Raw genomic sequence first — 11156 nt, forward strand, 5'->3', positions numbered from 1 at the left:
TCAGGCCACAGAAAGCAAGAGATACTTCTCTCTTCACTCCCTCTTCTCTTCCTCTCTCTATAGAAAATGCCCTCCCCTTTGGTCTCCCATCTCTACTTTTTTCCTGGACACCGACTCAGTTATTCCTTTCCTACCAACCAGTCCCTCTGCCCATCATCAGTAGCTTCCTGGCACATCAAGGCTGCTGTGTGTGCCTGAGTCCACACAGCCTTTCAGGGTTGTTCTCCTATGTCCTGCGAAGCAGACCACCCACTGCCACCATGGGTCCCTGGCCATCACACCAAAGAACAAAAGCCGTGGCAACCAGTCTTTATTTTGCTGGCTTTGCTCTCTGATTGGCATGCCCATTGCCACTGTGGCTCTCATCCTCTCATCCATCTGGTACCAGCCCACTGTCACCTGTTTCCCCCTCAATCTCTCTGACCCTTAGATCACATTTTCTCATACCTTAAAACCATCTGTTGTTCCCTCAAACTCAGCTGCCCCCAAGCCATCTTCCTCCTCACCATCCTGATTTAGCATCCTCCTGGACACTCTCCTCAAAGGCTAGTGTCCTCCACTGACCTACAAAAGCTCTAAGTAAAATCCAGGATTTCATTTACTCCGGGGGACAGGTGACAAAGGTCACATTGGTGCCAGTGAGACTTTGGGAAGATACACACACCAGGCTGCATGACAGCAGCACTCAGAAACCCCAAAAGAAGGCCCATAGAGATTAGCTTCCCTGCTGAGCTGTGAAAGATATGAGTTTGGAGGCTCCTCCCTGGCCCAGCTGCCATGTGGAATGGAGGCAAAAACTCTAACTCTACCATCTCACAGACCTGGAGTTAAATCTCTTCCCACTCTGCACACAACAACCCTGAGCCCTTCCTCACCTGTACAACGGGGCTAACAACCACAGGGTTCACTGTAGGAACAGACATGGTGCAAATGCACTATGCTTCAGAGAAATAGCAAATTTGGGGATGTGAGCCGGGCTGGATGACCCGGGCGAGGGGCTGAACAGAGGCTAATGTGTTGAGCAGTTAGGTCTTGATTACCTTGTACCTCACCTAAAGTCCAGGAGGTGTCAATTGAAAGCAGAAATCACTCCAGATCCTTCAAATGCAAAGACTAAGGGCAGACCGTGCGCTTCCTAGGTGGAGACAGAGCCAAGCGAGGACAGGGAGACAGCCTAGAAATAAATCAGCAAGAGGAGGAAGCTCCTGCTCCTGCTGCAGCTGGGCTGACCAAGGGCCTGGCTCTTAGGGCTTCTAGGGAAGAGCTTTGAAGGAGAGACAGCTGCTTCCAGAGGCCAGGTGGAGGCAGAACGCAGAGGGTGGGGAGTGGAGAGAAAGTTCTTCCCCCATATCAAAAACCTGCCATGGGCTAAACTCTACTGGAAGACAGTTGTTGGGGAGAGGAGCCTGGCAAACATAGCTTGAGAAGGTCAGGCCCCTCCTCACCCTCAGTTTTACCAGAGCAAGGGACAAGGAGACAATGGCTAACAAGGCACACGGGTCTGGGACCAACACAGGTACCATTATTCTCTCCACGTACACAGGGGGAAAAAAGACACAGGAAAGTTAAGCCACCTGGCTGACACCACACAGCTGGTGGGAACTGCAGCACCTGTGAACCCACCCACTTACCCACTCCGCCCTGCCCCTGCTATGGAGCTCTCCAGCAACCTGCGGCTTCCTCTGGGCCTTTCTCAGTCCTCCATCCCGCCAGCTTTTTCATTTCTTTGTAACACAGACAACTGTTGCTGATGCAAACAGGGGCCTTCACAGTCAGACTGAAAGCTCCATCTCCAGCCCCGCTATGAATCAACTGGGTAAAGTTGCTCCATCTAGTCTATACATATTCACTGAGCACTTAGTATATATTGGTCCCAACATGTTCAAACTCTCCAAGCCTCTGTCTTCACATCTAAACAACGAGTGTGATGATATAAAGGGGCTGAGCACACACAGATAATAAGATTCTGTTCCAAAAACTGCACACTCTCTCTCTACCCGCTTTCCCATAGCCTTTTCTCTCATCATCATTCACCCCTTCTTACGGGTTCTGGAGCAGGCACCACTGGCCCTTGTGGGGCTGTCACTGCTGAGGGCCCCAGAGCTGTGACTGGAAGACAGCAGGAAGAAACACCCCACCCTCTCTTCTTGCTCTCTAGCGACCTGTGAGTCTTCTCCTTTGGACAAACCCCACAGGAAGCCGGAGAGCACAGAGGGAGGTGTGAGGTGGTGGGCGGGGAGGCTTCACCCAGGGCTTCCAGGTGCACTGGGAGCTAAAGCCGCCTTCCCCTGCCTGCTCAAACCAGGGGTGCCCAAGAGCAACTTCTCAGGGTTGTTCTGGCCCAGGTAGGTTCTTGTCTGTCTGTTGTAGGCCCCTGGGGCCCTGCAGGCCAGAACATCCTGTCTGGAGACATTTGTCCTCAACCCAACTGGGGAATGCTGCGGGACGTTCCTGCCATGCACAGTATATCCAACCACTTTCTGGGTTTATAAAAAAATATATATTATTGTTTACCTAACGGTTCCTCTGTGAGAAATGGGTGTCTGTTCCTTTAAACAGAGCACAGCACGCAGACAGAGAGGCTCCGGGGTTGCTGGCAGCCCTGGGGCAGGGGGAGAAACAGGGCATCATCCTGTTGTAGAGGGAAAGCAGCGAGAGACAGATGGACAGACAGAAGGGGAAGAGGTCAGCAGAGACCTTGCAACCATGCTTACTTTTTTCCAAACACAATTTTCTTTTTCAAAAATAAAAAGGTTACTGCTTTTCTTCGCCTTCTCCTTTAGACTGTTTCCTAGTTAACCCAAGATGTTGCTGGTTAACTGCAGACCCTGAGAGCTTCTCTGGCCAGACTCTGTCGAGGGGAGTAAATGCCGATTCAAGAGAAAGATGATAAGATGATCATGGCAGTCTCCCACCCTTAAGCTTCATGCACAGGGTGGTGTGTGCATGTCCCAAGCTCAGAACTCAGGGAGGGGAACTAGGAGAATCGTACCTCATTTCCTGTGACAACACTCCTCCAGCAAGGTCTCCAGTCTTGCCAGCAGCTCTTCTGGAGGAGGCGGTGTCTATGGTACATCCCCACTTGACAGATGTGGAGCCTGAGTCTCAGGCAGAGCTTCCCCAGCGGATAAGTGATGGCCAGGGTTTCACCACCAGCCTGCAGGCTGCTCCTTTCAGCTCTCCATGTGACTTCCTATTGGCCCCAGCCCTCATCCAAGAATGGAGAGAGGAGGGCTCGGCAGTGTGGCCTGGTGGCTAAGGTCCTCGCCTTGATCCCATATGGCTGCTGGTTCTAATCCCGGCAGCTCCACTTCCTCTCTATCTCTCCTCCTCTCAGTATATCTGACTTTGTAATAAAAAATAAAATAAAATAAATCTTTAAAAAAAAAAAGAATGGAGAGAGGAGACAGGATGGCCTCTCCTTCAGTGCTTCTTCAGGGTTCTCCAACATCAAGAAGCAAGCACGGGACTGGAAACTGCCACCCCTTGCAAGAGTTGCCTTGTGGGTCAGCAGGAAGAAAAGGGGAATATAGGATCTCACAGATCTCCCACCTAGAGTGAGGTTTCCCAAACAGAACTACTGAGATTAGGGGCTGGATAATTCTTTGTGATGGGGAATTACTGCATACTACAGGATTCAGCAGCAACCTTGACCTCCACCCTGGTGCCAGGAAGCAGCCCCTCACACATGACAGTCAAACATATCCCCAGAGCCATCTGAATATCCCCCAGGCGGACAGTCACTCCTGGATGAGGACCACTGAGTATGGATCCTGTAGCAGCACCTGGGAATGTGTTAGGGATATCAATTTTCAGCTCCCAACCTCATGCCTGCAGGATATGAGGCCTGGGGTGGGATCCAGAGCTCTGGGTTTGCAAAGGCTCTGTCATGATCTTGGCCTCACTGGAGCTGAAGGACCACTGTTGTTGGGCCCAGCTTCAGGAGCACCCCGCTGACTCTTCTCTCCAGGCTGTGCATGGCATTTGGGTCTCATGCAGCCAGTTAGATCACATGCCCTCCTCTGACATGGCAGAGCAGCTGCACACATAGCTACATCCAGTCCAGAGGGAGGCAATGCCCCAAAAGTTGAAGGTGGGGAGTCCTCTTTCCAGAAGCTGCAGAAACAAGGTGCTGGCGCCACCTCCTTCACCTCCCAGAGGTGTAGCCCTTACAGAGTCCTTGAGCACTCAAAGATATCTTCAGAATCCTGGATAGAGCTGCTGAGTGCAGGCTGACCTCAGGCAGTCCTAGCAGGCTCAGCTTGTCGGGGTGCGAGGGCACCTGTGACCCTGAAGTAGAAAACCCAGCTTCCTTCCTTAGTTGTGTTCCTCGCCAGCTGCCACACACCTGGCCTCCTCAAGCCAAAGCTTCTTAATCAATCAGCACAGAGGAATGACAAGTCATCCCTCCATTAGGCTGTGACAAGAATGAAGTACAGTGACACCCACATTACCAATATTTATCATTGTGGGATGGGCATTGGTTTGCAGATGTGAACAGGAAGAGCAGGCAGAGAGTGGGAGGTGGTCAAGGAACTACAACTTCCTGTTTCTCAGCATCTTGGAAAAAGTCAAACAGGCTTCTGTACTTGAGTCCCCTCTATTTCCAATGAAAATATCAGCAAAAAGGGTTCTCACCACTGTCTGCCATGGTATCCTGACACCTACATTTATGCGGTGTATTGGAGCTTGCAAGTGCTTGCTCATGCACTGTTCTATGGAAGCTGATCCTTAGGCTATCCTTAGAAAAAGAGTGCCAGCATTCAAATTCACATTTTGTAGAGCATGATATTAAAAATCAGCATAACCTAAAACTAACCAAAATCACAGATCTAGCACACTTTGCATCCAGATTCTAAAAGAACCAGCACCAAATGCCAACCTTCGTACCTCAAGAGACTTTCACAGCCCCACCCTGGATTGCCGAGCAGGATGGTCTCTTGGGCCCGGCACGGTGGCCTAGAGGCTAAGGTCCTAGCCTTGAACGCGCCAGTATCCCATATGGGCACTGGTTCTAGTCCCGGCGGCCCCGCTTCCCACCCAGCTCCCTGCTTGTGGCCTGGGAAAGCAGTCAAAGGCAGCTCAAAGCCTTGGGACCCTGCACCCACGTGAGAGACTCGGAAGAGACTCCTGGCTCCTGGCTTTGGATCAGCCCAGCTGGGTCCATCAGTGAACCACTGGGCTTTATTCAGCAGCCCAGCCTATTCAAAAGTGCCAGATTGATCATCATTCATATACACCAAAACTTAGGAGAGGCCAGCCCATGGAGTCCCTCTGGGCCTTTGGCCTTTCAAAAGATTCCAATTACAGGACTGGCTGAGTCAGGAAAAACCACTGAGCCTGGCTGCCAGATGAGTAGATCCTTATTCACTGTCCTCAATGGGTACCAGACTTCCAGGACTTCCCCATGTGATGGTGTTTTACACAGGGTAGATTACAGAAAACAAATGCAGGCTCAAATACAACCATCACTGTGTTCCCTGCCTCCCCAGCCTCCCCACTAAGTCATGGGTCCTGACCCAAGGCTTTGAAAATGAAGTTTGAAGCACATTTCATCCCCAAGTTGTTTTATTATCTGAATACCCTTGTGCAGTGCACAACCTGCATCCCTGTGATGTGGCAACCATTAGATGGAGCCAAGTCATAGCTGCGAGGCACACACTCAGGAGCACACTTTTTGCTCAGCTGCTTGTTTACATGGCTTACCTGGCCCCTACCATATGTGAGTTTATGACCCTTGTCTTAAATAGTATTTTTTCACCTTGGTTTATCCAGATAATTAGTTGCACGATCTATTTCTGAATGACATTTTTCCTTCCCACCCAACCAGCACTCCTAGTTAATCTATTTATTTTTGCTCTACCGCCTCCTAAAAATATATACAATAGAAGATTTTAAAAAAAGAAAAAGAAAAAGGTCAGGCTCCTGGTAATCTCTGGAATGTGGGAAAAGCACTTTTACCACAAAGCTATAATAAGAAGCTTAATTATCAGAAAGTGACTGTATAATAAATATATCAAGCATCAAGTATGTACACTGTATATATACACTGAGAATTCCTGGGCAGCCTGTCTACAAACCCATTCACCTCACCCACAACCTCAGCCAACTGCTTCCTCCCCATCTTTGGCCTGGGGGACTTGGAGACCCATGTTTGTTCTGTACACCTCCTGCTCTTCCCAGGACCGGGACTTCAGCTGAATTTTTAAGACAATCAGGATGACTTTCTCAACTCATCCCCAAGACTAGTTCTCTTTTCTGTAGCCCAGACTACTCTCAACTTGCTAGGCACATATTTGTCCATTCCCTGTCCTGTAGGAAGCTGTGGGGCTCCAGGTGGCTACTGTGGGTTGTTTTTGTCAGCTGTGAGTGTGTGACAAACAACCGCAAACATCACATTGGCCAACAACAAGCATTTCTTACCCATATGCCTCAGGGGCAAATAGGGTGGCTCTGCTCCGAGCACCAGGTCTCTAGGTCACCTGGGGCAGCTTTACTCCATGTGGCTCTCATTCTGCTGAGCCCATTGTCATGTTTTCTCATGGCAGTAGCAGACATGCAAGGTGGCAAACTGATCAGGCACATTTCAATCTGCTCACATCACACCCAGTGACATTTTATTGGCCAAAACAAGCAAAATGGCAAAACCCAAAATCAAGAGCAGGCAAGGATGTGTACTTGCTCCAGGAAGATGGACAGAGAGAGAAAATAAATGAGTATTTACAGACAATGCCCACATTCTGGCCTTTGGGTTACAATCACTCCTATCCCGTGGACAAACTAGTCACTCCATCCCCAAGAACTCCAGAAATCCTATCCAATCCTAGTACTGAGCTGGAAAACCAGAACCTTGTAATCTACAGCAGATCTTGCTGCAGCATTCCTAGAAATCAAAGACACACCCAATTTTCCCTACATACAATGGTAGAGCAGGGACAGAACTATCACACAAACACTGGCATCTGAAAAGGGAAAGAATGGGAGGGACAGGTGCTCAGAGACTCGTAGTAAGTCCAACATCCTGCTGGGAGTTTCTTGCCAGGTCCCCTTAGCCTGAAGTGATCCTCAATTTGGACCCTGTCCTGCAAAGAATTGCTCCCAACCCTTCTCCAGGTCCTTGGCTCTGCCTTTGGGAGCATTCCCCCATCAGCCTTGATGAGCTGAGGAGCACACTGGGGCTACAGCCAGAGTGACAGTCACCTGCTCCCTAACTGCAGAAAGGTGGGGACCCAGAAATTTGTAGGCATCTCCATCCATCTCTACTAGTTTTGACAGTAGGCTCCCGCTCACATCTGTTGGCTTTCTGTGAATCAGGCATCAAAAGCTACACCCACAATTCTTTCAGAGCCATACTTTTGCCTTTCTCTCAAGACTCACACCCTTAATTTTTCAAGGCATCTTTTTGTCTTGTCAAGAGGCCACACTGGATACGCCCCATCCTTGGAAGAAGAGCAGCTCAGCATGGAACACAACCAAACAATGTGGACTAAAAAGAAAATTAGTGCATTGGGGCCCGGCGGCGTGGCCTAGCAGCTAAAGTCCTCGCCTTGAACGCCCCGGGATCCCATATGGGCGCCGGTTCTAATCCCAGCAGCTCCACTTCCCATCCAGCTCCCTGCTTGTGGCCTGGGAAAGCAGTCAAGGACGGCCCAAAGCTTTGGGATCCTGCACCCGTGTGGGAGACCCGGAAGAGGTTCCTGGTTCCCGGCTTCGGATTGGTGTGTACCAGCCGTTGCGGCTCACTTGGGGAGCGAATCATCGGATGGAAGATCTTCCTCTCTGTCTCTCCTCCTCTCTGTATATCCGGCTTTCCAATAAAAATGAATAAATCTTTAAAAAAAAAAAAAAACAAAGAAAATTAGTGCAATTGAGCCAAAGGTTTCACCAGGCACAAAAATATGATGGCATCAGCAAAACACTTTTTCCTCTAGGCACCATCCAATAGAATGATCAGGGTGAAATTCAGATGAAGAACATTTCCTACAACACAGATAACTTTACATGCCTAAGAACACAAATCATGACCTTGGGATTTAAAAAGGAGGGCCTGTCAGAGCTCCCGTAAGCCTCAAGCAAGAACACCATATCCTGAAAGCAGCATCCTATTTCCTAGGAGGACAGGAAGTAAGGGTAAGAGAAACAGAGACAGTGTTGAAGCACCTGCCAGGACAGGGAAACTTGAGAGTTGCCCAACTGTATTTTATTTTGTTTTTCAATTGCAAACAACTGCAGGGTATAAAATATTAATTATCTTCGTTCACTGGAGAGCAGGAGGAACAATTATTATTTCAGTCTTTGATTTGTTGATTTGCTGATTTCACTGAACTCTTGTTAATTTGGGGGTGTTATTCAGGCTGAGGGCTGAAATGGAGAGTGGTTATGAGTGTCTTGGGGAGCTGAGATTATGGGTGTACCCATGTGAGGTTTGGGGGAAAGGGCATCCATTCTATTCTGGAAGGACATGGTATATGCCAAAGTCAGTTACTGAGCCTACAGTGCTAGGGTGGGTTAAGCTGTTAACTGAGAAACTGACATTCCACATGGGCTCCAGTTTGAGTTCTGCCTACTCAGCTCCAATCCAGCTCCCTGCTAATTTCGCTGGGAAAGCAGCAGAACACAGCCCAAATGCTTGGGTCCTTGCCACCCAGGTGACACCCTGATGAAATTCCAGGCTCCTTGCTTCAGTCTGTCCCAGTCTTGATCCTGCAGCTATTTGAGCAGTAGGCCAGAAAATGGAAGATCTCTCTCTCAGTGTCTTATTCTCATTCTGTTACAATGGCTTTCTAATAAATAAACCTTTGTTTGAAAAAAGCTATTATGTTAATAATAGAAAATGTCAGAAAATTCTGGTGTTGAAATTCCCTTGGGGCCAGTACAATGGATCTTGTAAGCATCAGGATCCCATATGGGTCTTGGTTTGTGTCCAGGATGCTCCACTTCCCATTCAACTCCTTGCTTATGGCCTGGGAAATCAGTGGAAGATGCCCCAAGTCCTTGAGCCCCTACACTCATGTGGAAGACCCAGTAGAAACTCCTGGCTCCTAGTTTCAGATCAGCTCAGCTCCAGCCATTGAGGCCCTTTGGGAAGTGAAGCAACAGATGGAAGATTTTTCTCCATCTCTCCTTTTCTTTGTAACTCTGCCATTCCAATGAAAATAAATAAATCTTTTTTAAAAATATAGGCAGGAAGGAAGAGAAGAAATTTCTTTTTATCATACAGGGTAAAATTGGTTTCCAGGACCAGCAGTTTCCAAATTCAATGCTTACACATGGCCTCTGTGAGATCATCAGTCCCTCTAGCCCAATAGGTGATGTCATTCCATTCTGCTCTGGAAGCGAGGCTTCAGGGCCCTGAGGGGCGCTCTCAGAGGAAGACAGAGAGGCGGGTCTTCATAGTTCCAGCAAATTCCTCTGAGGAGCGTTTGTTTCTGAGCTACTGCTGTGTGGCTCCACTCTCTTCCACCCCAGCTCTGTTGGACTGCAGGTGGAGGTGAAAGCTCAATAAAAAGAAGACAACACTGACTGGATCTCAGATGGAGTGGTAAAAAGCAACATGGAACTAACTGATGCTACCAACACAAGAGACAGTTTTGTCTCTGACCCGTGTCCTGCCTGGTTCATGGCTGGGTGCCGAAATTTGGCCAAAATTTAGTCAAACTCTTCCCGGGTTCCCAGTCGGGGTTCCCACTGTCCTGGTTTACTGGCATCTTCTCTGCTTACCAACTGTGCTTTATGATTCCAGCTAGTGGGAGGCAGGAAAGCCACTGCTAAACAGGGAAGCAACTAAAAACCCCAAATGCCTGTCCAGCTAGTCTGGTACACAGTAAGGCACTCTCCCATTCATTCATTCATGTCTCCATTCACAAATATCCCTTGCCTGTGTCCACTGCAAGGCCAGGGCTTTCAGGTCTGAATGTGTCACTCAAAGCAGAAAAAGGTAAGCAGAGGTAGTCAAAAAGTTAGAAAAGTGGGGACTGTCTTCCGTCTAGGACAATGCTATCAACTACAGCCTGGAGCCAGGGTCTTCACTGGGGACCCGTCAGCTGGGACTTCCTCAGGAGCATCATGAAGAATAAGATGGAGCCAGTGAGTTAATCAAGCAATCACAGAGCAAAATCAAGACCATGCTCTGTGCCAGCCTCTGAAGGAGGATTAAGAGTTGGAACGCAGCCCAGTGGGCCTCATCTGAACCTCACTGAGACTGTCCCCAGGACACAGTGGAAGTGGAGGCAGCCTCCCTATCCTCCCACCCCCGCTGAGCAGCAGGCATCCTTGGCCAGCATGAAAATCTTCAAAGGCTGCAGTGGCAGCAGACAGGGAGGATGGAGTTCCTGTAAAATATGCTTTGAAAGGCAGTTCATTAGCCGCAGGAGAGCCCAAGATAGGTGTCATCAGGAAACAGAGACACTTGAAGATTCACTGAGCCCAGACTCAGACCAAGAAATGACTTCCTGACTGTCAGGGCTTATTGGCCCCATGAAAGAGGACTCCTAGAGAGACTGTGAAATTGCCTTCTCCCAAGGTTGTAGATGCTGGTGTCTTCGCAGAAGCTGGAGGGTCAGCCCGCACACAGGCAAAGAGCTCCGAGCAGTCTTCTGCCTATCGTCTCAGACTGCAGACATGCTCTAGTGTAAGGCTCCCCGCTCTCTGAGGGAATAGCTGACTCCAAAAAGTGAATGGAAGAAGAAAATACTAAATTCTGCTCTGACTGCTGTCAAACACTTGGGGCGGGGGAGAGGGGCAACAGGAAGAAGATAAAGCCACCCAGGTTTTCCCTTTTTTGTTTCATTTCCCAGTCGGGCAGCAGGCATTAGCCCTTGCAACACTGGGTGAGCTACAGTCACTGCTTATCTAGAAGCCGTTTCCATGGCTTCAATATGTGTGCTTTCTGCAGCTCTGCGACAGCTGTTGGATGTAAAATGCAATCCATTTCTCTCTAGAGAAAGCTAAAGTATCAAATGGTGGATCAGGGAGGTGGGAGGAAGGGAGCCACTCGCAGAGGCCAGAGTGCAGCCAGCAGTGCATTTTCTTCTTGGTGTGGAACCTTTTTGTGAAAGATCAGCTTCAAGCTCTCCAGGTCCCCGGGAGCTGCAGCAGGTCTGAGAGCTTTGGAAGTGCTCCCAACATGTATATACACACCCCTGGTGCTGGGCCTG

The sequence above is a fragment of the Ochotona princeps genome, chromosome 17 (assembly GCF_030435755.1).
Source record: "Ochotona princeps isolate mOchPri1 chromosome 17, mOchPri1.hap1, whole genome shotgun sequence".
NCBI lineage: Eukaryota > Metazoa > Chordata > Mammalia > Lagomorpha > Ochotonidae > Ochotona > Ochotona princeps.